The sequence below is a fragment of the Panthera pardus genome, unplaced genomic scaffold (genome assembly GCF_024362965.1).
Source record: "Panthera pardus isolate Hobbes unplaced genomic scaffold, ASM2436296v1 HiC_scaffold_26, whole genome shotgun sequence".
NCBI classification, from domain to species: domain Eukaryota; kingdom Metazoa; phylum Chordata; class Mammalia; order Carnivora; family Felidae; genus Panthera; species Panthera pardus.
In genome coordinates, this window is record NW_026526832.1 from 21775348 (window position 1) to 21802418 (window position 27071).

Genomic DNA, 27071 nt, shown 5'->3' on the forward strand with positions numbered 1-27071 from the left:
TGTTTCTAATGCTTATTTATTTTTGGGAGAGAGAGAGATGGAGCGTGATCAGGGGAGGGCCAGAGAGAGAGGGAGACACAGAACCCAAAGCAGGCTCCATACTCTGAGCTGTCAGCACAGAGCTGAAACTCTGCTTGAGGCAGGGCTGAAACTCACGAACCACGAGATCATGACCTGAGCCGAAGTCAGACGCTTAAGCGACAGAGCCACCCAGGTGCCCCTTCTTGTTTCTTAAATTCCACATATGAGTGAGATCGTATGGTTATTTGTCTTTCTCTGACTGACGTATCTCACTTAGCCATTATTTGGGTGGTAAAAATTTTTGCCCGGGAAGTAGATTTTTTCTATGTCAAATAACGGGATTTCTGTTTTGCCAGGTCTCATTGATTCAGTGCTATAACTATTTATATCCATTAGGCACCAGTTATTCTCTAAAAGATGTTTAGGTTCTGCATTAGTTCTCTTTTTAGGGTAACGTCATCTTGTCCATGCTTGGTGGTGAATTCTTCAGTGGTAGATGCAGCTCCAATGTGTCCTGGACCCAACATCAGTGTAAGTGTGATTGTGTTTAAAAGACAGTCTTGTTGGACGCCTGGGTGACTCCATCGGTTAAGCATCTGAATTCAGCTCAGGTCATGATCTCATGGTTCGTGAGTTGGAGCCCTGCCTCGAGACCTCGATTCAAGCCCCAGTTCAGGTGAGCTCGAGCCCCACTTCGGGTAAGCTTGAGCCTTGCTTCTCTCTCTCTCTCTCTCTCTCTCTCTCTCTCTGTCCCTCATGGGATTCTCTCTTTCTCTGCCCCTTGCTCACTTGTGCCCTCTCTCTCTCTTCCAAAAAAAAAAAAAAAAAAAAAAAAAGACAGTCTCATTTTCCTGAATGAGCACCTCACACTGTTAGTCTCAACAACTGTCCTGTTTCTCCTAAGGTGGACATTATCCACGCTTACTGATCTTAACTAAGAAAATGAGGGTACCATGAAATTCCTTTGGTTTTTACATCTGAATTCCGGGGATTATATTCTCTATCATGGACATTTTGGTTATTTAAAATTTTTTACTACTTAAAACACACGGCAACAAATGTATTCTTTGGACCCTACTGAGATGACAATATCGTCTATTTCCCCGAGCATTAATGATATAAAACACAGGCTTCCCTCCTAACATGTGTAGGCTTCAATCAGACTCGAGGTAGCAGCTGCTCTCACGTTTGAAGTCTGAGTCCCAAAGCCAGTTGTATATGTAGGAGGACTGGATTGGCGGTGGCCTGTGTTGTGTTCTTCCAGATGCCAGATGCACCCCACCCCCAAGCTTACACAGGGCCTGCAATTTCAACAGCAGAGATTCATTCCTTTGGGTTTGTAATTTGCTATCTCGGGATGATCCTTTACACAAATCATTTCTCCTTGATTATGGTTATTGTAGAAAACTGAGAACATACAGAGAAGTTGATAAATGAAAATAGAAATTACCTGTAGCTCAAGACTCAAACACCACTACTGTTAACATTTGGTATTTCCTTCCTTTCTTTTCATGTAATGAAATTCAAAAGATGACCTTATTTAAAATTCTTTTGTTATGCAGTTAAGCAGCTTTACAATAAAGGAAATTGATGAATATAAATTCAAGCATTTCTCTAATTTCCTTCTGGTTCCTTCACTCATTCAATAAACATTACTAAATACCTACTGCATGCAAGGCACTGAGCTAGACACAGATTAGTGATACAGAACACTCTATCAGTGTATGAAAATTCACATATTTTTAGGGGCACCTGGGTGGCTGGGTCGGTTGAGCGTCCAACTTCGGCTCAGGTCATGATCTCACAGTCCACGGGTTCGAGCCCCGTGTCGGGCTCTGTGCTGACCGCTTGGACCCTGAAGCCTGCTTTGAATTCTGTGTCCCCCTTTCTCTCTGCCCCTCCCCCACTCATGCTCTGTCTGTCTGTCTGTGTGTCTCTCTCTCTATGTCAAAAATAAACATTAAAAAAATTTTTTAAATAAATACACAAATTCACATATTTTTACAAATCAGTAATCAGACGTACAATCAGTGCATAAAGTACTTTGTGTCCTAGTTTCTTTTTCAATATTTTTTTTAATGTTTATTTATTTTTGAGAAGGGGGGGGAAGGGCAGAGAAAGAGGGAGACAGGATCTGAAGCAAGCTCCACACTGTCAGCGCAAAGACCAACAGGGGGCTTGAACCCATGACCCGTGAGACCATGACCTGAGCTGAAGTTGGACACCTAACTGACTGAACCACCAAGGCACCCCACTGGTTTTCCTCTTCAATATTATTTCTTATATATTTGTATATATGCCTCAAACCTCTTGGTTTTTAAGGGTTACAGGATTCAATTGTATTGATTTTATTATTCTTTAATATTGCAAATGTGGGGTGTTTTCTCCTCCCTCTTGCTTTTAGAGTCTTTCCTTAGACTTTATTCCTCAAAGGAGGTTACCAAATCAAGGAACGTGATCGTTACTTATCTTCTTTTGAGATTCAAATACTAACAGAAAGAGGAACAAATTGCATGTGCCTTAGACTTACCAATGCAGTCAGGCAGATGGTTCTCTTCCCATTTCAGGGAAGTAGAGGCACTGAAAAAGGTCAGTGTCACAGAGGGAAAGCACAAACCACCGAAGATTAACTTTACCCTCTTCGTGGCTCAGCCAGCCTCTCTGAGAGCACTCTCTGAGAGAGTGGTTACTAGGAGTGATACCTTTTCCACCATTGTTAGGTTGTGGACTCCACCACCATGCAAGCTCACTGAGGGCAGGGACTTCTGCATCCAGCCTAAACCCCACAGCCCTTAGGCTTGGCTATTAGGTTTGGCTCTCAGAAGAACCCATACTTCTGCACTTTATACACTGATGCACCTACTAGCTTGTAATACGCCAATTCATTCTTTGGTATCTCTACAGACCAATGATGACTGGATTTTCCCATGAAGATGGGGCCTACCAGTTGCTGATGCGTGGGTGAGAGCTCATAGTGGTACCCATTCATGCCCTGCAAAAGAGTCCCTAGGCAGGACCTGCTGAAGGGATCCTCCCTGTGGAGCCCCTAGACAACCATGTGGGGCTGGCCAAGCCTTCCCATACTCCCACTCATCACTGGGCTGCAGACAGATTCGAGTCCCACTGTCTTGGCTTGACGGGGTGGATACATTCCTTTTTCCCTCCCACCTTCCATGGCTGCCCAGACTCTGCCACTTGGGCAGAGTTTCCTCTGCATGAGAAAGCAGAGAAGGGGAAGTTGCTAGCTCTACCTCCTCAGTCCTTCTGAAGGCAAGCTGCCAGGCCCAAAGTTTCCAAATACAAGAACTGTAAGTAGAAATCCTATCCAGAGACTCATTCATACCATCATCCAATACTTATTTATTAAGAGCCCACCATGTGCCAAGCATAATTCTAAGTGTTGGGGACGCAGGGGGAACAATTTTTGTCCTCAAAGGCTTACATAGTAGAAGAAATAGATAACAAATGAATCAACAATAAATGAGGAAAGATTTCATATAAGTAGAATATATAAAGTGCAAACATCAGTGCTAAAATAATCTAATGTGTTAATCATTCTGAGTCACTCTCAGAATTTCCCTTCAGTAGGAAGCTGAATAAAATCTAAGAATGTTCCTTAGTCCAATTTAACAAACTATACCTCCTACGGTAGCTGGGAATCTATAAAGACTGAAAAGAGAGGCTCCCTGTCCTCAAAGCACTCACCTTCTAGCAGGGAAGTTTCGTGTATTCAACTAACCACAATAGTAGGTACTGTTTATCTTCATTTTGGGAAGGGAGATGTATATATTTCCATTCATGGAGCTGGTATGTGTCAAGGACGTATTTCTGCTCACGGAGCTAGTATGTGTCGAGGATGTTCTTCAAGTTCTGCTTATCCTGGGTCTACAAGATCAAAGCCTGCACACAGCTTCTTGTTCCATGAATATTATAGCTATGATTCCACAAAAGAATTTGTTTTGCCCTTCTGCTCTTCCCCATTGCCCAGCCTCATTGCTGCCCTCCAGCATCTCCTTGACTCCCCTCCCCAACTACCCTTTCTCCATGAGCTATCAGAGAGTTCACTATCTCCTCACTTTCCTGTCACCCCTAGGGTCAGGAGACATTGGGGACACTCTTTCCCCTGGCTCTTTCTTCATCTAATTTCCTACACCCACAAAATTCTAAGGCAGGAAGAGATCTCGGCACAACTTGCTCATATTACAGATAAGGAAACTGAGATCTGGAGAACTTAAGTGACTTGTCCAAGGCCAAACAGCTAGTTAGTTACTTCCTGAAGGAAGCATTTGTGCTGGGGTGCGTCAGGGGAAGGTTTTCAGGGACAAGGTTTGAAGGGTCTTATCTGCTGCTGGCTGTTAGCATGGAAAGGAAGACGAACGCTCAGTTGACCAAACAGAGGTAGCACAAAGAGCCACCCAAAGAAGTTGGGCTGAAAGCAGGATTACAAGTGGCTAAGAAGTGAGTGGGCAGTGGGAGGTCAAGGCTAACTTGCCTGTGATGTCTCTTGATGGGAGAGAAGATGGTAATCAAGAACTTAAATGAAGACAAGAGGATTATCATTTCAGTAGAAGGGAGATATGACATGGTGATGGGCAGAGGGGAAGATAATTCATTGGAAAAGACTATTGTTGCAAAAAAGGAGTATAATTGACCAAGCACATTTTAAGGGAAGTGGACGGGGATGAGATGAAAGCCGTAAGTAGGAACACGACTTCCTGGCTTATTGTGCCATTAACCATCTGACTCTAAATTTCACAAGGACAAGAACCATATCACATTTTGCTCACCATTGCGTCTAGTACCTGGCACATAGTAGGAACTCTATAATATTTGTTGGAGGAATCACTGAATGAATGAGTGACAAGGGAACCTCCCAATGCTGCACTTATGTGTTCAATAGCAAAAGTTTAGGTCCAAAGAAAGGAAGAAAAAAAAAGGAGGCAAGAAGAAGGTTAAAATATAACACAGATGCCTGCTCTGGCCTCTCTGGCCAATGTACTGGATGACATCCAGGAAACCAAGATGAATTGTCAGTAGTCACTGCCATATAGAGAAACTGACAGTTCTGGTGACTTCAGTGCTGATGTTAATTGGAACCGTACACTACAGCATAAAGTTATTTATCATCTTGAGTTCTGAATGCCAAGTGAAATGTATCATGTTAATCTCTGTATGAGGACCCTGAATAGCAGAGTAGCTAGTGCCCTTGACAGAAATTTTACCAAAAAAGATAAAGAAATTTTACATATGCACACGGGTGATATTCAAAATATTCAACAACCAGTATGGCACAGAAGCCAACTGACCAGGCCTAAGCAACCCACGTGGCTGCACCCGTGCATACTGATGATCAGGACCTGTGCATGGAAGTGGCTTATACTGAGGCTCAGAGAACAACAGTGCTGTTTGAAAAAGGCTATTTTGCTGGATGGAAGAAAGAGTGTGCACCGCAACGTTGTGTGCTTTCAGAGCAACGTCTTCCCCACCAGTTCTGAGCCTGATGCTTCTCCATCCAGTTCTGCTCTCCAGCACAACAGGACTCACTGCCTTGCCTCCCAGACTTCAGCAAACCCTGACCCTGGCTACTTGCTTTATTCTCTGCCTTCCTCGACTCATCATACTCTTGAGCCTGTACAAGACCTGCCCTTAGCTAATCGATATGCCTATGACCTTCACTAGCCTGCAGTGATTCCCAAAATCTACCCACCGTCCACCCTGGTCATATATCTAACAGACCAACTTCTTGACAAGACTTAACCACAAAAAAAGACTCAAATTTTATGACATGGAGGACAAACGGTAGAAAACCAGTTTCCAAGACATAGAAGACTGAGAATACTGCTATGGGATTACAATCCCCCAAATTTCCTGTGGGTCATGTAAGACTCCACCTCTAATTTTAAGGTGGAAAACCAAATACAGGTATCATACACTTTTATTCATTACTTAAGGAAAGAAGATCTTCTCTGTGTCTTACATTATATTTTGTACTGTGAAACCAAAGGAAATATACCTGACACGCCTCCCAAAATCCAGGAAATGTGTTAGCCAACAACTCACAGGTAATTGCCACAGCCTATTATAAAGGGTAGGACTTATTCCACAGGATTACAATGAACCAATCATTCCACAGAGTTAAGTGCTAATTTGTGACCCGCCTAAAATTTGTATGTTGAAATCCTAACCACCTCCTACCTCAGAATGTGGCTGAATTTGGAGAAAGGGCCTTTAAAGGGATATTAAGCTAAAATGAGGCCCCAATCCAATCTTACTGGTGTCCTTATAAGAAGAGGAAACTTGCACACACGAAGAGATCCCAGGGATGCGCACACACACACAGAGGAAAAACCACGTGAGTACACAACAAGAAAGCGACCACCTACAAGCCAAGAAGAGAGGCCTCAGAAGAAACCAAGCCTGTTGATACCTTGTGCTTGGATTTCCAGCCTCCAGAACTGGTGAGAAAATACATCTCTGTTGTTCAAGCCCCCCAGTCTGTGGGATCTTGTTCTGGCAACGCCACAAACTAATACAAACAGATCGTTATTGCAAGTCATATGGGCTACAGTGACTAAGTGTCCTCAACTGAACTGTAACTATTTGAATGCAGGACCTAAGTCTTATGTTTCTTTGTATGTCCCCAATGCCCAGCGAAGTCCCCTTCACAGAGTAGGACCTCAGCACACATCTTCAAATTTAGTTCATAAAAAAGTCAATGGTACAGTCTCTGCCTTCAAAACGCTTGAGAATGGGTAGTAGAGATAAGGCAGGCATGGCAAAGTGACCAGCAAAGCAGGAGGTACCCGGGAAGGTCAAACACTGAGGGATCTGTAGGAGCCTTGATGGAGGGCTTGATGACTGGGATTCAGACAGGAAGGGGAGAGAGTGGGGGCATTCCTGGGACAGAGACCAACGCAAGCAGAAGCAGAGAGTTGGAAATGCTGCATTTTCTATTGACAAGAGAGTAAATAATTGTTCCAGCTAGAGTGGCATGTTCACGTAAAGAAAATACACTACACATTGGAGAGTTTTGAATGCCAGTTGGACCTGATCCTTATCCTAATGCCTTTCTTGAATGAGGAGACCTCATGCCCCCCTGGTCTGGGATCTGAGGTAGGGTAAGATGTAAGGAAAGATTGGCATATAGAATTACAAACTGGGGCATGGGTGGATCCAGATAAACGAATCAGAGAGGCAGAACTAGTTATGAGGCAACCAGACTGATGTGAAGGTTGGGAAGCAGCCCCTGGAGGAACGACCTGAGGTCCCAGAGTATAACACAAGAGCTTTATGGAAGCCTTGTCTCGGGATGAGGGCTGGCAGGAGGAGGATGGAAACATTCTGGAAAATATGTAGATGACGAAGGGTCATCATGGAAGGTAGTTGACCAGAGGCCAAATAAATGGTATTTTAGAAAAATCAAGAATACAGCATTGTAGAAGTAGATTGAGAAATGGTAGCACATCAAGACGTAGTTCAAAGGTTGTGAAAATCTTTTTGAAAACCCCCACTTTCACTTTTGTTTGCTCGCCATAATGCCTAACAGGCAGTGCTTACCCAATAAATGTTAAGTATGAAATGAATGCTCTGTATAAAATTATTGTTTTTGTCCCTCAACTAAGAACAGCTCCCAGAATAAAGTAATAAATTAATATCATGGTTTAGATATCAGATTCCTGTGAATTTGGCCAATGTGAATTCTTTCTGTGCAGCCTAATAACTCCTGGGTGAACTAATAGTCCATGAGTTTCTAAACCTTGCAGCTTGGGGATCTGATGCTCTATCAATTCTTTGGTTGAAAGTAATGGAAATAGATTCTTGTTACCTAGGCAAAAATTAATTGATTAGAAGGATATAAGGTTCAGAGAATAAAAAGATCTGTTGGATTATCTGGTCTGTGGAGGCCAGAAGCAAAGCAGCTTCAGGGACCTTGGTAGAAGGATCTTGTGAACTGTCTTTCTATGGGTCTGCCTTCAGATAATGCAGCTTCACTACCTTTCTACATCCAGATGTCTTGATTCAAAGTGCAAGTTCCTGGGATGGAAAAGTGTTGTTGGCCAAGCAAGGAGCAAACATCAACCTCTATGTTGGGGGTAGATGGCAGAATGCTGTTACTGAACCCATCAAAACAACTTATTAGATAGGTCGAGTAGGGGCAGCCCCCCCAGAAAGGGACTCTAGGCAGACAAAAAATAACTGATATCCCCTCTGGGCACCCCTACTTCAATATTCACCTTTACAGGAGTGTATACAGGTGACTGGACAAGATGCTGCTTGGGCACCCTTCCACCCCTGAGAAGTCTACACACTGGGATTTCCATTTGTCATTCCAGAGACCAACTCCTACCGAAAATGGTGAATTCATGAACTGCAGAGCTTTTCTACGCAGAAGTATCTCATTTCCTAGAATCTTCAGCGTTTGTTCAGGATGTCTACATGATCTGGCAGGTTTAAAATTTTTTCATTACAGAATAACACACATGTAGGGAAGTACACACATCATAAGTGCTTAGCTCAAAGAATTTTGATAAAGTGAACAATGTGTAATCAGAATCCAGACTGTGAAATAGAATATAACCAGCACCCCAGAAGGTTTCCCTCAAGCCCTCTTCCTCCCAACAATGGTAACCACTAAACTAACCTCTATCTTCACCAATGAGTTTTGCCTGTTGTGTTTTCATTTTTGTTTTCTGTAAGCGCTACGCTCGAACTCTTAACCCTGAGATCAAGAATTGCATGCTCTACCAACTAAGCCAGCCAGTCACCCTGAGTTTTGCCTGATTTTGAGCTTTATGTAAATTGAGTCGTATATTATGTGCTCTTTTGTATCCGTTTTCTCTCATTCCATGTTGCCTTTTACGAGATTCATCCACGATGCTGCAAATAGTCATGATTTGTTCATTCTCATTGCTGTATAGTACATCACTGTTTATCCATTCTACTACTGATGGACATTTGCTTCCTCTTTTTAACTATTACAAACAGTGCTGCTAGGAACATTCTTGTCCACGTCTTTTGTGAGTATATATACTCGTTTCCGTTGGGTATATATCAAGGAGTGGAGTTTCTCATTCACAGAGTCAGGTTAGCGTTAATAGGTAGTACATATAGTTATCCAAAATGGTTGCACAGATTTATATTTCCAACAACAACGTGTAAGAGTTACTGTTGCTCCGCATTTTAGACATCACATGGATTATCTGCGTTCTTAATTTTAACCATTCTGGTAGATGTGTAGGACCTCACTGTGGTGTTAGTGTATAATTTCCCGATGACTAATGAAGTCGATTACCTTTTCATAGGTCTAGAGCTAGTTGAAATCCTCTATTGTGGAGTGCTATTGAAATCTTTTGCCCATTTTTTTTTAATTGTGCTCTCTTTTATTGATCTATTGGGATTCTTTATAGATTCCAGACATAAGTCCCTTTTTGGATACATGTATCGCAAATATCTTCTGCCATTCTGTGCTTTTCCTTTTTATTCTTCTAATCATGCCATTTGATGAACATACATTCTTAATTTTAATGTTTTATAATTTATCAACTTTTCATTTATGGTTAGGATTTTACTGTACTGTTTAAAAATCTTTGACAGAGAAATCCTAGCAGTTGGAAAAAATAATGATCACTTCGTAGAAAACTAAAAATATTTAAAGCAAAAATAGGGCATTTATTCACTTCAGGAAAAAAATTATACTAGAACCAAAACATAATCATAGTTTACCACTTGTTTCAATTGTGAGGATTATTTGCACAATCACCGTAATATAATTAATCAACCCTTGACCGCTGGTTTGTCCAAAGATTATTATAATCTTCAAGGTCTCGGAAGGGGTTCAATAAGAAGTGGCCATCTTCGCAACCTGAGATCTGAACAAACCGAAAGTAAAACAAAAGGGGGGCAGAGAGAGGTTACGATGTCACCTTTATTATAACTGATAGAAGCCAGTTTGGAGGATTTAGCATCAGGTCTTTTTGCAAAGTGGGATGGCTAATACAGAGCCATACTTAGGAAGAATTGTCCCTCGTATGGGCAGCACTGGACCAAGGCAAGCTTTCTCTCGTGAGTCTCTGGTGTTGCCCATTCAGCCAACAGGTGATCGTTCTCCATAGAACACCACTAGATTTTCAGAGTTGTCTCCAGAAAGCAGTTTCGTTTAAAAAGGAGGAAAGTTGATCTGTCATTTTTTTTGGTACAAGGAAAACCATTCCGGGCAATATTCGTGTGGGAGTATGTTTCAATTAAGATACAGCCAGTGCTGCAACAAAACAAATTCCTAAATGTATAATGTTTCAAGCACAATATAAATTGATTTCTTGTTCATGTAACAGGCCAAATCATATGTTCCTCATCAGCGGAGGCAGCTCTGCCATTTTCCACACATGGCTTCCAAGGGTGGTAGAGAAACATGTGAGGGAGGTTTTTATGGGCCAGGCCTGGAAGTGTCACTCATCATTTCCACTCACATTCAGCAAGCCGGAGACCTAACTGCAAAGTAAGATGGGAAATATAGCCCAGCTATGAGTCCGGGAAGAAGGAGAGCTCATGAATTTTGGTGAACAGTTACCAACCCCTGCCACTGGGTGTGGGGTTCATTTGGGCAGAATCTTATATTTATTTCCTGTTGCCTCCTGTGCCTGATACACAGTAGGCACCCAATACGTGCTTGTTGAATGAACAAGAAAGTGGGAAGAGCATGGGCTTCAAAATGAAAAAGGCCTAACTTCTAATCCAAGTGCTGCCACTTTCTAATTGTATTAATTTAGGCAAGTGACGTGAATTCCTCAAGCCTCAGTTTCTCATCTGTGTAATGGAGAGGAAGATAGGTTTGTGGCCTGCTTCCCGGGCCATCCCAGCCAGGTGTGGGAACGGAGAGTGATGAAAATGTGCCAGCAAAAGTAGCAGTTGTGGAATAGGCCTCTTTGACTTCCTCCCAAATGGCTCTGGGAGTGGGGAGGGGGCATGTGACATGGAGCCAGTGGCTGTCTCATGACATTCTTAAAGAGCTATAGTCATCCAAGCAGCCCATGGAGTGAGTTGACCATGTCCCTGTTACCCAGCTCTGATGTCAGGGGTAAAGTCTATTGCCCACTGGCCAAGGCCTAGGCTGAGGCTGCAGGTGCCCTATGCCTTCATGCTCCAGGTCACTGTGTGCTCTCTGTGTCTAGTCTCTCCAGAGTCCCGTGGGCTGCACTCTGCCACCTGAGCTGCCCAGCAAGGGTGCCTCAGGTCATAACATTCTGCCTCAATAGCTTTCAAGTGAAATGGCTTTGTTTGTTTCTGCTCTTTTGTGCAGTCTCAGGAGGATTAAGGCAGAACCCCCACAGCAGAGTCAGCAGATGATGTTAGTGACAGGCAGTTGACAATACTCATGACACCCCTCCCACTTCTACCCGAATATGCCCCATTCTCCGTAGAAGGAGCTATTTCTCAGGCCCTCCTTAATTCTTCAAGCACCTGGGTCCCTTCCCACCAGATTTCCAGATCCTATCCTTAAACTACTGTCTCTGAATTTAGGTTGGGTGGCCACACTGGGACCTTCCCCACCCCCATCTCTATCTGCTTTGTAGGGTTGATGTTGGGATTCAACGAGATAAAGTAGATACAATACCATACTTGGTGTTGGCATCAAGGAGGTGCAGAATAAGTGTCAGTTCTCTTCCTATTCCTTGGGAAATTTCTGGCATCACTGAAACTGATGGTTCCATCACCTGCCCCCTGAAGGGAGGCCCTGGCTACATGCATCTTTGAAGGCTGGCACAGACAGTTTCAGTGCTGCATTGCTTTGGTACCTAGGGCAAGGTCAGCAAATTCACAGTTAACAGGCAGTCTTGGATATAGGGCCTATTTTGAATTTTCTAAAATAGGAAACAGGAGGCTGATGTAGGCTAGGAGGGAGGGATATCATGAGAACAGCATATTTACACATATGATTTTTTTCCAATTAGCCACAGATATTTACTATCCAAATGGCTGTGGGAATTACTAATGAGGTGCTACTGTCCTAACAGCTGTTGTATACGAGACCCGCATTTCGGTCCTGCTAGGAAGCCAGAATTAGACCTCAAAATGACATGGCAAAAAGGGAAGAAGTTGTGAAAGAGAGACAGTATGTAAAATAAACTCATGTCTCAACAAATGTCTTCAGGCTGGAGTAGAGCAGAAGGGAAGAACAGAAAAGGAGAGGTGTTCCCAGGGACCGAGGAGTGAGCAGATGAGGGCCCACACTGGGAGGTAGTGGTCTAACTAGTTTGACAATGGCAAGTGTGGGACACTGCAGATGAGAAAGCAGGAAAGCTTTGGGATGCGTTCCGTGCGGGACACACTGACTGAAAGGAACAGAAACAACCCTGAGGTCAGAGCTTGAGGTGCTGCGTTGTGCTCCTGAGCTTACAGCACAGAACCAACAGTCAGAAGACCTGCCTCTGTCACTTTGGACAAATTACTTATCCCCTCTTGTGCTGTCTCCTCATTTGTAAAGGGTCTCTACCAGCCTCATAGCAGTTTTGTGAGGCACAAATACGGCGATTTTGGAGAAAGAGCAGCACAAGCGACAATATCCTGGACAAGTGGACACAGTACAGTTCACCATCATCGTTCTCATTGTTGCCTGCAGAGAAGCTAGAAAGGGATAGAGTTTGAGGGAGAATACAATAAATTCAATCTTAATGTTTATTTATTTATTCTGAAAGAGAGAGAGAGAGAGAGAGAGAGAGAGAGAGAGAGAGAGAGAGAGAGAAAGGGAGAACAAGCAGGGGAGGGGCAGAGAGAGAGGGAGAGAGAGAATCCCAAGCAGGCTCCATGCAGGCTCAGCATGGAGTCCATTGTGAGACTCGATCTCATGACCCACAAGACCACAATCTGGGTCAACATCAAGAGTCAGATGCTCAAGCAACTGAGCTACCCAGGTGCCGCTAAATTTAATTTTAAATGTGCTAAGATGTTGGCACAATATCCAGAAGAGAGCCAAATAGCAGCCATTGGGTGGGGGTTGGGGGGGATGAACTAAGGAGTTAATGAGTCAGGGCCATTATATCTGATAAGAACATGTTTCTATAAAGTGTCAAGTCTTCCAGTTTATTGATAACAATTTTGGAGTGTAGACTCAACTGTAGAACTAGGATTTATAATCACTTGCATGGTATCGAAGTACACACAAGACATGTGAGGATCAACGTACTGGTATTCCTGTGCTATGGAAGCCTGGATGTGGCTGCTGCAGCACTAGAAACCCTTGGTTGGAGGCTCTTTCATCAATGTCCTTGAATGTCCACCAATGTGAAATATACAGAAAACAGCAAAAACAAATAAGACTGAAATGAGAACAAAAATGGCATAAGAGTAAGTAGGAAGGAAAGAGAGAAAGAAAGAAAGAAAGAAAGAAAGAAAGAAAGAAAGAAAGAGTGGGGAGGGGCATCGGGATGGCTCAGTCGGTTGAGCATCCAACTCTTGATTTCAACTCAGGTCATGATCCCAGGGTTGTGGGACTGAACCCCTATCAGCCTCTGCACTGAGCATGGAGACTGCTTAGGATTCTCTCCTTCTTTTTCCCCACCCTGCTCAAGTGCATGTGCACACACACACACTTTCTCTCTCCAAAATAAATTACAAAATGGAAAAATAAAAAAGAAAGAATAAAGGGGGAAGTAAAAAGAGATGCTGAGTGAAGAATGTTTGTCAATTGGATACAATAATATATAAACTAGTGAAAAAAAGATTTGTATATATCTAAGAATGCAAATTAATGAGCTAGGCTGAGTATTGTGTAAAAAGTGGTGGTGACAACAGGAAACTTACTTTTCCTAAGAAAAACCTATAGGTGATCACCCTCTGTAAAATAAAGTATATTGTATGTGCATAAAAAAGCAACTACAATTTGAATGAATCCCATGAGGGTTCCTAATGAAAAGCAGAGTTCTCTTCATAAAGCAAATGGTCACTCCCATTATTTAAGTGATGGACTGGTTAATTGCACCATTTGTCACCTTGGTAGACCTTTGTTGTTGTCCTCTAGGACTCTTTAGATCAAAATAAGGATGTATGCTGAACCAGAAGTTCAACTAGAGACAAGACATTTTCCACCTTCTCTCCCAAGTGTGTCCTCTTGAGTAAGTCCCAGGAGACACCAACCACTTCTCCTTCCAAAAGTAGTCACACAGTGCATGACTAATGAAGTGAGCCCCAGACTCAGGGCCATCCTACCCTTACGCTCTGGGACAAAAAGGTAAACTAGGCAAGCCTAGTTCCCTCTCCTGGATCTTTGCACTAAAAAACACAGCAGCGGTAGCTGAAATTGCCAACTAACATTGAAGAGGCAAGGAACAACAAAAAAGCAGACTGAGCTATCAGTAGACAGAGGAAAATAGATGTGCAGAGAGAAGCAGAGAAGCCACAAGCCAACAAGATGTACCTCATTCATGCAAGGAAAAAGGCCTTCCCATTTCGATTTGAGTGTGTGGACATCCTTACCATAGTGTACATTTCCAAGAGATAATAGCTGATAATAGCTTCCACTTACTGAGCACTTACTAGGCTCCAGGTGCTGTGTTACCCGCCTTTTTTTCTTTCTATTCTCACCATGTCTCTGTGAAGTAGGCAGTAAGATTACCACCAAAGGCCAAAAGAGACAGAAAAGTCATAAGCCACTAGGGAGTGGCAGAGCATCGATCCAAGTGCCCGACTCCAAAATCTATGCTCTTAACACTGCATTGTGCTCCATCCCCCTCCACACACATCCCCCCACCACCACCACCACTGGCCCCCAGTAATTAGAATAGGCAGACTGGGCAGTTGTTCTTATTCAGAGGCCATAAAGTAGTCCTCTCCTCCTCCCACCAGCTTGAAATGTTAAAACGAATCTTACTAATTTATACCAGGAAAAAGAATATCAGATTGGATTTAAGAAACTACGCTTGCACAGTTGTCTGATAGACGAGGTAGGTGACACACCTGCTCTGGGCTCGTGCCTTCTGGGGAAGGGAAAGGTGAAAGCAATAGAGGAGCTGGATGATCAGGAAATAGAAGAAAAGCTCAGAAAGTCACTCTTAGAAAAAGGTTAAGTTAAACAGTAGATTAAGAGGAAGCCTAGCAAGAGAGTAGCCAGGAGATGCTGGTGAGGGAGGATATCAAGAGGCTGAGTGGAATGTGACACATCCTGTGTGGGAGCTGAGTGGAGTGTGACACATCCTGTGTGGGACAGTGAGACTTTAAGTATGTAGGGAAATCAGACCATGCTTCCCTGTAAGCTGGGTGAGCTAAGAACTGGGCTTTCATTGAGACTGAGGGGCACACATTACCTGGTAGAACTAACATCACGAGATAAAGTGAATGAATGAATGAATGAATGATATATTTATTCATAATCAATTTATTAAGCAAGCTCTTAGTAGATTGTCAGATAAGTTTAAGTTTAAATCATGAAACCATGTACCTACAATTTACCAGCTTCGTGTGTTATATAATCTAGGATTTCCACACTCCTTTGCACACTAGTTTTGCACTCACACATTGCCTGTGTAAGTTGAGATAAAAGAAATGTAACAGAGACCCTGAAGAGGAGAGGAGGGGAAAGGAGAGGAGAGGAGAGGAGGGGAGGGGAGGGGAGGGGAGGGGAGGGGAGGGGAGGGGAGGGGAGGGGAGGGAAGGGAAGGGAAGGGAAAGGAAGGGAAGACAAGAGAAGGGAAGACAAGAGAAGACAAGACAAGAGAAGACAAGACAAGACAAGACAAGACAAGACAAGACAAGACAAGGGAAGAGAAGGGAAGGGAAGGGAAGGGAAGGGAAGGGAAGAGAAGAGAAGAGAAGAGAAGAGAAGAGAAGAGAAGAGAAGAGAAGAGAAGAGAAGAGAAGACAGGACAAGGGAAGGGAAGGGAAGGAAAGGGAAGGGAAGGGAAAGGAAGAGAAGAGAAGAGAAGAGAAGAGAAAGGAAGGGAAGGAAAGAGGGAAGTTAAGTCTGTAATCTGAAGGACCTGGTCAACTTCTAAAAAAAAAAATGCCTTTTTAAACAAAATAAGCTTAAAAAGTGCACCTTCACCCAAGATTCTAACACTATCTAGAGGAGAAAGCAGGAAAAGACCTCTCTGACCTCAGCCGTAGCAATTTCTTACTTGACACATCCCCAAAGGCAAGGGAATTAAAAGAAAAAATGAACTACTGGGACCTTATGAAGATAAAAACTTCTGCACAGCAAAGGAAACAACCAACAAAACTAAAAGGCAACCAACGGAATGGGAAAAGATATTTGCAAATGACATATCGGACAAAGGGCTAGTATCCAAAATCTATAAAGAGCTCACCAAACTCCACACCAGAAAAACAACCCAGTGAAGAAATGGGCAGAAAACATGGATAGACACTTCTCTAAAGAAGACATCCGAATGGCCAACAGGCACATGAAAAGATGCTCAACGTCACTCCTTATCAGGGAAATACAAATCAAAACCACACTCAGATATCACCTCATGCCAGTCAGAGTGGCCAAAATGAACAAATCAGGAGACTATAGATGCTGGTGAGGATGTGGAGAAACGGGAACCCTCTTGCACTGTTGGTGGGAATGCAAACTGGTGCAGCCACTTGGAAAACAGTGTGGAGGTTCCTCAAAAAATTAAAAATAGACCTACCCTATGACTCAGCAATAGCTCTGCTAGGAATTTACCCAAGGGATACAGGAATACTGATGCAGAGGGGCACTTGTACCCCAATGTTTATAGCAGCACTCTCAACAATAGCCAAATTGTGGAAAAAGCCCAAATGTCCATCAACTGATGAATGGATAAAGAAATTGTGGCTTATACACACAATGGAGTACTACGTGGCAATGAGAAAGAATGAAATATGGCCCTTTGTAGCAACGGGGATGGAACTGGAGAGTGTTATGCTAAGTGAAATAAGCCATACAGAGAAAGACAGATACCATATGGTTTCACTCTTACGTGGATCCTGAGAAACTTAACAGAAACCCATGGGAGAGGGGAAGGAAAAAAAAAAAAAGAGGTTAGAGTGGGAGAGAGCCAAAGCATAAGAGACCCTTAAAAACTGAGAACAAACTGAGGGTTGATGGGGGGTGGGAGGGAGAGGAAGGTGGGTGATGGGCATTGAGGAGGGCACCTGTTGGGATGAGCACTGGGTGTTGTATGGAAACCAATTTGACAATAAATTTCATATATTGAAAAAAAACCACAAAAGATTCTAACACTATCACCTGAAGGAAATGTTTTCAAACTATGGATCATGTAATCAATGCAGTTGCTCCTGACCAGCAATTTATTTTTTAAAAGAATAAGAACTGTTTAAAATTTTTTGTTTTAATTATTCACACATACACACATGTGTACTAAATTAAGATGTAGAATGTATTTCTTGTTTTGTTATGGGTCACAACAACAACAAAAATTAGAAAAACACTGCCCTCTCCCTGGCTGCCCCATTGAGATTATTTTATTTTCTGCACATGCTCATTTTTACTTTCTTTAGTCTGAATAGTGAAAAGACTACATCTGTTTTTCAAATATAAAAGTATATTCTAATATTGAATGTGTTTTTCCAAGCAATCCTCCCCCCCTGCAACTGGAGATTCTTCTATTGCCCCAAGGGTCAAAGGTGCCCTGGTTGAGAATCCCTGGACAAGGGCAAGGGAAATCCAGATTCTTGGGTAGTCATAGCAACAGCAATCAGAGCAAGGAAGCCCTATAAATCTCTTTGGGATGTTACTGTGTTCATTTCATCACACTATTTCCAGGAAGAACTTGGAGATCAGTGGGCCACCAAGAGTCTTATAAACTGACATTTAGTATCAATGAGTTCTCAGGCTGATTAAAGTTAACAGGTGGCATTTTCAGTATGCCTCTATTCTAGAAATATCAGTATTTTAGCCAGGGTGATCTTTAAAATATTAAACGGCTGCCAGCATGGCTACTGGACAATCTGAATGAATGTTGACCATAGATAACCAATAGGTGAAGTCCACCTGAAGGTCACCCTATATTAGCAATGAAGGAAATGCATGATTAGATACCTGGCTGTCCCCCAAACAATATTTGTGATTGTAAGAAGACATCTCAGAGCAAGAGCTAGAACTGGTCAACGCCAAAAGGTATCAATGAAGTTTAAACTATTTTATTTTAATATTGAAGCTAGCAATAATCAGATGTAGTGTGGGAGAGAGCAATACACAGGCGTGAAATGATAAAAGGTCTTCAAGAAAAACAAAGATATCTGGAAACAAGAAAAGAAGGTAAAGTAGGTTTTTTTTAAAGGTATAAAAGTCATAAGGGACAGATGGAAGAGAAAAGCAAAACAGAAGGCTCAGAAGATCCAAGATAAAGAAATGAAGATCGTATCTTACTTGATTAGCCCAAGTCTAGAAAAATAAGATAGGAGTAAGAAGAATATATCCAAGATGCCTTTAATGGAAAGAATATATATTAAGGTACAGAGACAGGAAATTGCCTAAGGTTTCCTTTTAAGACATGCAAATACCAGGGAACCCTACTTGCTGCAGGGATCTGGGATCCAGGACTAGGCTCAGAGATGAGGAAAGACTGGCCCGTGGGCTCTAACTGATGGAGTCAAGGGAAAGATAGCAAGCATGGGCAAAGCTGGAAACATGCCAGAGAGTCCCACTGAAGTGCCAGGCCAAAGGATCTGGGCTAAGAGACAGAAATAACCAGGTGCTGGGCAAAGGAACAGGAATTGAGATCCCAGGACAAGGCAAGTGGTTTACAATGACAGGTGGGAGGCAGAGCCTGGGGGTTTCCCAGGGCACTGGACTATCATTGCAGAGGATTTTTACAGGGCTATTTAGGGTGCTAAGCTGGTTTTACATAAATGTAATAGAGCCAAGCCTTAACCTCAGCAAGAAAAAATAGCCACAAATACAGCAACAAAAATAACTAACTATTCTTTGTACCCATTATGGACCTTGGTTTGAATCTCGGTTCCACCGATTACTGGTGTCTGTATGGGTCTGTCTGACGTGGTACTTAATCTCCCCCTACCCTGAGTTCTCTCTTCTTTGAAAATGCAGAGAAGATTACTTTTACACTCTCTCCCTAGATGATTACATCTGAATACGTACTAAGTGTCTATATATTGACATCTCTCAAATTCACTGTTCAACCCAAAACTCTCCTCGGTTTCAGGCTCCTGCATCCAAACACAACTCAAACTTAACAAAAGCAAAATGAAATGACTTTTTCAGAGTCGAGGATCCTGGTTCTTATCTAAAAGTCTTCACCTCCATAAATGGTACCATCACTTGACTCCTTGATTCTTCCTTCTCAATCATACCTAACATCCAATCCAATAACTCCTAGAATAAAATCCAAAATCCTTTCCAAGGCCAAGGCCCATGTCCTATGTCCTTCCATCCTTGCCTTAAAATGAACCTGCCGTGGCCATGAAAATGCCTGAGATCTCTCTAATGGCTTCTGTCTCCCAAATCCCACCCCACCCCCACCCAGACCCTTCCACTTCTCTGCTCCCAGCCGCTGCTCCTCATTGCTGCCTTTCCAGGTTTTTCCAAGCCCTGTTTGGTTACAGGCTCTTCCAATTTTCTCCTAACCCCCCTGGCATTTATAACCCATTCGGGATGCACTTCCCTGGCTCCACCGGCCCCATACCTAAAGGCCTTGGGTAAGAAACACTTGCCAATGTGCTTAAGCTTCAGTAAAATTTGTGCACAGAACTGCATCAGGTGGTCAGAGTGGGGCAGCAGAAAAAAAAAGTACGTCGAGAGAGAATGTATTAGAGACCAAAAGGTATAGTCTTTAATGGAAAATATTGACAGCTCAGAAGGACTCAAGATCATCCTGAAGCTAAGGAGCCAGCACATCCCTGGGCTGGGCTTCTGTGTACTCCTTCTTCCTCCCCCACCTCTTCCCTTTCCCTGCTCACAGCAAAACCACAACGTGCAGCCAGTTGAGTTATCAACCACTAGTACATTCCATGAAGTAATGCAGTCCATAAAAGGCAGAATGATAAAGCATTCAAATGCAAGGCTTTTTGCCTCGATCCGTCTAATGTGTGGTTCATATCTAAACCTCAGAAACATTCAGGAAGCTGAGAAGCATTATATGCGGTAAGGATGCACAGGGAGTGGGGACACATGCTTCACTGTTAGGGCAGGTTAAAAGTGATGTAACTTTCCTTCCCTCCTTGAAGAAGGTACAAGATACAAATTCAGGAAGTAATCTTTCACGTAGGATTATGGCTCATTTTGTTTATTTTTTTAATGTTTATTTATTTTTGAGAAAGAGAGAGAGTGCGAATGGGGGAGAGGCAGAGAGAGGGGGAGACACCGAATCTGAAGCAGGCTCCAGGCTCTGTGCTGACAGCAGAGAGCCCAATGTGGGGCTCAAACTCGCAAACCACAAGATCATGACCTGAGCCAAAGTCAGACGCTTAACCGACTGAGCCACCCAGGCACCCCATGGCTCATTTTAAATGCAGCTTCCAGGTGGAAATTCTTGCATGACTGCTCTTTTTCTAGGCCCTCTAGGATAGCCAGACAGACCCTGGTTGGTTTTGTTTTTGTTTTTGTTTATATATATAATTTATTGTCAAGTTAGCTAACATATAGTATATACAGCGTGCTCTTGGCTTTGGGAGTAGATTCCTGTAATTCATCACTTACATACAACGCCCAGTGCTCATTCCAACAACTGCCCTCCTCAATGCCCATCACCCATTCTCCCTGCCCCCTCCACCCCCATCAACCCTCAGTTTCTTCTCTGTATTTAAGAGTCTCCTATGGTTTGCCTCCCTCTCTGTTTGCAACTATTTTTTTCTTTCCCTTCCCCCATGTTCTTCTGTTAAGTTTCTCAAGTTCCACATATGAGTGAAAACATGTCTGTCTTTCTCTGACTGACTTATTTCACTTAACATAATACCCTCCAGTTCCATCCACGCTGTTGCAAATGACAGAATTTTATTCTTTCTCATTGCCAAGTAGTATTCCATTGTATATATAAACCACATCATCTTTATCCATTCATTAGTTGATGGATATTTGGGCTCTTTCCATAATTTGGCTATTGTTGATAGTGCTGCAGTAAACATTGGGGTGCATGTGCCCCTTCAAATCAGCATTTTTGTATCCTTTAGATAAATACCCAGTAGTGCAATTGCTGGGTCGTAGGGTAGTTCTATTCTTAATTTTTTGAGGAACCTCCATACTGTTTTCCAGAGTGGCCTCACCAGTTTGCATTCCCACCAACAGTGCAACAGGGTTCCCCTTTCTCCACATCCTCACCAACATCTGTTGTTTCCTGAGTTGTTAATTTTAGCCACTCCGACCGGTGTGAGGTGGTGTCTCAATGTGGTTTTGATTTGTATTTCCCTGATGATGAGTGGTGTTGAGCATCTTTTCATGTGTCTGTTGGCCATCTGGATGTCTTCTTTGGAAAAGTGTCTATTCATGTCTTCTGCCCACTTCTTCATTGGATTATTTGTTTTTAGGGTGTAGAATTTGGTAAGTTCTTTATAGATTTTGTGGACTAACACTTTATCTAATATGGACAGACTCTGTTTTGTTCATTGTAGTACATCCTTCAATGAGCCAGTGCCTGGCACATAGTAGACACTCATTAAATACATGTGTTGTGTAAATGTAACCACTACATGTACCCCAATGCCCTAGCTTCTCCCCGCCTTTTGCATTTTATATGTTGTTGTTGTTGTTTTAGTCTATTTATTTATTTTTTGAGAGGGAAAGAGAGAACAAGTCAGGTAGGGGAAGAGAGAGGGAGAGAGAATCCCAAGCAGGCTCCGCACCATCAGCAAGGAGCCCAATGTGGGCCTCAAACCCACAAACTGTGAGATCGTGACCCAGCCTGAAGTCAAGAGCTGGATGTTTAAGCAACTGAGTCACCCAGGCACCCCTATAATTTTTTTTGTTTTGAAATAAGTATTTCAATCCTCAGAACACACTTGGTCCCTTCAAAATAACTCAGGCAACCTGGCAAGACAGGGACCCAGAGAGCTCAAATGATGAGCACAGACCATCAGAAAATATGCATAGTGCTCTTCACTCTTCTTCATTCTTCATACTTCTTGTTCGTGCTTCTAAAGAGTGCTGGAGTGGACACAGCTTTTCCTCTGATCATACATAGGAAACTGAGGCCCAGAAAGGAAGAGTAACTTGCCCAGTTTTTCTCAGGTTTATAGTGGCAGTGCCAGAACTCTTTTGGAACTTCAGAAAATGCCTGAGCTAACCAGACTCCAGACTAGGCTCTGCCACTTACAAATAGCCTGGGTAATATCTACAAGCCCTGTGGGCCTTGTCTTCCTTTATAACAAGGAATAACAAGGGCACATGGGTGGCTCAGTCGGTTGATTTTGGCTTAGGTTATGATCCCAGAGTTGTGGCATCAAGCCCCAGCATGGAGCCTGCTTGGGATTCTCTCTCCTCCTCCTCCTCCTCCTCCTCCTCCTCCTCCTCCTCCTCCTCCTCCTCCTCCATCCCTCTCCCCTACTCTCTCTCTCTCAAATTAAAAAAAAAAAAAAGAATAGCAATGCCTACCCACCTCATAGGAGTATTCTATTCAAAGACTGAATTAAAATAGGTTAGGATGATATAGGAAAGTGTGTACACAAAAACAATAGTTTCTTTATACCCCTTTACAATTTTGTAAAGATCGTAAAACTTTCTGTTGATTATTTAAAACAAATTGTTTTGTCTGAAAATAAAGATCACATGCACAATAAATCAGTATTTATAGCAACTTACTTTAAAAAGCATTTCAACAACGTTAATTCTTGTGTCTGGCATATATGTTATCTCCTACACTCACACACGTGTGAGTGTGCACACACACACACACACACACACACACACACACAGGCATGCGCCTCTCCTTCCTCATTATCCAGCTTGAACTGTCAGCCTGCAGAGAGGCAGCAGACAGGGACCCAGGAAGCAAGGGTGAAGAAGCTCCCACTTCAGATGGGTTCTGAGACAATTTTCCCCTTCCCTCAGGCTGAGATATTCTGCCATCTGTTTTGATTAAACCTTTCAAAATTCAACTTGTGTTTTTCCTTCCATTCCTTTGAAATCTCCTTTAATTCAACAGTCTTTAGGCTTTCTTCCTTCCCTTAACCACCATCTGGTGCTTCTGTTAGAAAGAAAAGAAAAGAAAAGAGAAGAAAAGAAAAGAAACGAAAAGAAAAGAAAAAGAAAACACATACAACAAACACTTTGAGTTCCTTGGAAGAAAGGTATAATGATGAGGATAATTTATTCCCATAGTGAGGCCCATTACTATTTCCATGGCAACAGACTGTGATGTTCTGAACATGGGACTTTGTGATCATCACAAGAACAGGATGGCAAAAGGCCCTGCTCAGACTCTTTGTCCTTGTGGATTCTTTGGGTAGTCACCCTTGGTGGCTCCCACTTGTCTACAGAATTAAGTCCAAAGGTCTTAACGTGGCATTCAAGGCCTTCTGAGTCTGGTCCAATCATTCTAGGCTCATCATCTGTTAATCCCAGAGCACCTGGTATTCTGGCCATTCTCTACAGCTCACAGTGTCCTAGATACATCACATTCTTTCATGCCTCCATGCCTTTGCCTCTGTCATTTCTCCTTATAATATCCTCCCTCTACTTCTTTTTTTTTTTTTAACCTAATGAAATCCTCCTTATCCTAAAGGTTTAGCTCAAATGTTACCTTTTAGATGGATTCTTCCATGGCTCACCCAAACAACACAAATAACTCTTTTCTGTGCTCCCAACGTTTTTCTCAGACAGGTATGATGACACCTCACTTTTTTTTAAAGATTTTATTTTTAAGTAATCTCTACACCCACTGTGGGGCTTGAACTCACGACCCTGAGATCAAGAGTTGCATGGTGGGGTGCCTGGGTGGCTCAGTTGGTTAAGCATCTAGCTTCAACTCAGATCATGATCTCGTGGTTCACGAGTTCAAGCTCCACGTTGGGCTCTGTGCTGCCGGCTCAGAACCTGGAGCCTGCTTCAGATTCTTTGTCTCCCTCTCTCTGTGTGCACCCCCCCCAACTCATGCTCGCGCTCTCTCTCTCTCTCTCTCTCTCTCTCTCTCTCTCTTCAACTCAGATCAAGATCTCCTGGTTCATGAGTTCAAGCTCCACGTTGGGCTCTGTGCTGCCGGCTCAGAACCTGGAGCCTGCTTCAGATTCTTTGTCTCCCTCTCTCTCTGCGCACCCCCCCCCCCCCACTCATGCTCGCGTGCTCTCTCTCTCTCTCTCTCTCTCTCAAAAATAAATAAACATTAAAAAAAAGTTGCATGCTCTTCCAACAGAGCCAGCCAGGTGTCTTGACACCTAACTTACAAAAAGAAGTTATGTTTATATCTCTTGTATTTGAATTTGGATTATTTGCTGTTGGGATCTGTGCCTGTTTCATTTTTTATACCACTCCAATTATTTCACATGATTTCTCAGAATGTCCTAAGGGTTATATGGGCAGACATTTTATCTGCATTTTACCATTAAGGTTTGGAAAATGTAAGTGACTTTGATAGCTAGCTAGTGGCAGAGCCAGAATCTCACTGATAGAATGGGAGGAACGTGGACTTTGGAGTCAGGCATATTTGGGCTCTACCTGAACTTCCCTTCCTCTCTAACCTTCCGTTTCTTCACCTGTCAAATGAAGCGCACATGAAATCACACATGTGAAGGTGCTTGACACATAATCACTACTCAAGTCATGTTAGTTTTCTTCGTTCCCCTTTCTAGCAGCATCTAGAAGCAAAACACAATTTTTCTTCCATTTTTGTTTCCTAAATTTTTATAAGGTGCTGAAATTCAGATGAACAAGCAAATGAATGTCTTTAGCATCTCCTAGAGAAAAATCTTTGCTTTAATTCCCTTATCCGTAATCTGCTTCAATAACGGAAGCTACCTAGTAGAGTTGTAAACATTAAAGGAAGCAACCTATAGATACACGAGGCTCTCAGCACATTGTTTGGCATGGAATAAGTACTCGGGATGTTTGCGATTACATGATTACTATTACCTCATTAGCATTAGCATTATTTTTTTTTGCATGACGGAACAATAGGCCATGTGAGAATTACAAAAATTAGCAAGAATGTCTCACGACTCTGTCTTCAGGCTTTTCCTAGGGCAGCCTGCCTCTGTACTCCAGACTTCTGCACAGTCATTTCCTTCTATTAGATCGGAGGTTTTAGATAGGGCTTCTGTGCCTTATCTGCAATTCTTTTTGTTGGGTGGACCCAAAACAAAGCCTTTCAGAGAAGAAGGCTTCAGTAAAATGCTGAAAGGTATTTCTCCAAAGTGAGCACTAACAAAGCCTCTGACTTTCTTGCCATCATTAAGATGTTAATTTTCAAGGGGTACCTGGGTAGTTCAGTCAGTTGAGCAGTTGAGCTTCCGGATCTTGATGATTTCAGCTCAGGTCATGATTCCAGGGTCATGGACTTGAGCCTGTGTCAGGCTCCACAATGAGTGTGAAGCCTGCTTAAGTTAAGATTTTCTCTCTCTCTCTCTCTCTCTCTCTCTCCTTCTGCCCCTTTCCCATACTCTTCAAAATTAAAAATTAAAAATTAAAAAAAAATTTAAGATATTAATTTTCAGTGGTAGCCTATTGGCAGGGGAGAGCCATTTTTTTGAAGGTTGTACGCATCTATAGGTCACTGGACCGAGCTTTTTGATCCTTTGGACACTTAAACTTGTAGCTTTTCTATGTAATGTTTCCTCATAGAACATACACAATTCCCAGGTTAGAAGACAGACAGACAGTTCCTGATCTCTGGGGAATGTGGGAGGGTCTAAAGAAATTGTGTCCTGGAAAACATATCCACCGGGTATCAAGCACAGCACCACCCAGATGATCCAGGGGCAGGATTACTTAGTCATTCAGCGTATACTTTATGGAGTACGTCCTTCATTTTAGGCTCAGTGTTGAACTGAGCAATACCATGAAATCCTGCTTAGCAACCTGCAGTCCCTTCTCCCACCCCCCATCACCAAACCAACCACCTAATGGGAAAGAATATTACTACCTTCAGATAAGGGAAATATGGTTCAGCGTTTTTAAGTGACTTGCCCCAATATCACAAGCATAAATGACAGAAGAAGGAGTTAAACTTAACCCAACTGTCTAAGATGCAGGGCTCACACACTCCCCGATACATCTCCCTGGATCCTGGGACCACTTACAGATTCTCCAAGATTCATTGCTGGGGATCACACCCCAGTGGCAAGTGCTGGCCCGTCTGTCCCCTTTCTTATGGTCTGTCATGCTACGGTTAGAATCAGAGTTAGCTTTGTTGGCTCTCCTTCTGGCCAGCACTTAGACTATGGTCTCTGGTCTGTGCCTTCTTAGGAAGGCACACTCAGGGTGCAAAGGATAAGAGGGAGGAGATTTGTGGTGTGTCCTTTAATTGCTTCCCTTTTAGAACTACCCCCCCCAACTTTTTTTTTTTTTTTTTTTTTTTTTTTTTTTTGGTTACAGCTGGGGTAGGGTGGGGGGCATTGATTGTGACTCACCACACACTTTGAGAGGCTCTGACTCATCTCAGCGCTGGTGTTCTTCCAACTCTGTTCAGAACACTGTGGGTGCCCTTCCCCAGCTGCCCAGAGCAGCCAGACCCGTTCAGATGTGCTTGCTTCAGCCCTAAATGACACCAAGTTCATTAGTAAATTAGACACACACACAAGAATCAAAGACTCCCCAGCAACCAACAGGGCTTAGGCAAGTTTTAGACTGCGTTGAAGCCAAGATTAATGTGCAATACCATTAGAATTAATTAACTGCTTTGCATTCAAGCATGCAGTTTACATTTGCATTGGTAGTATTATTGATAGTTAAAGGTCTGTCTTAAAGTTAAAAAACTTACAAACATTAACTAGAAATATTAAATATTAGTAGTTGAAAGCTAACCATAACTTTTTTAAGTTAACTAGAAGACAAAAGAGATGAACTTCTCTCTATTCATTATTTTATAGAGCGGCATAATAAGATATTCTTCTTGAGTTTGGGATCAGATCACATTTATCAAAAGTTAAGAAGCAAACTTTAACTGCTTAAAGAATTACACTTTTGGCTG

At 42.7% G+C, this 27071-nt stretch overlaps 1 long non-coding RNA gene across 3 annotated transcripts; it reads right to left on the bottom strand.

Moving 5' to 3' along the window:
* Positions 1-9387: 9387 nt before the first annotated feature.
* On the bottom strand, positions 9388-26815 carry LOC109267569 (uncharacterized). 3 transcript variants are annotated; one of them, XR_008418087.1, is made up of 3 exons: positions 26512-26815; positions 11633-11813; positions 9388-10509 (listed from the first exon to the last, which is right to left on the bottom strand). It is a non-coding gene; the product is annotated as an uncharacterized LOC109267569 (long non-coding RNA). The 3 variants fall into 3 exon arrangements; XR_008418085.1 differs by having other exon boundaries at positions 9388-10279; positions 26512-26813; XR_008418086.1 differs by having other exon boundaries at positions 9388-9890; positions 26512-26811.
* Positions 26816-27071: the final 256 nt, after the last annotated feature.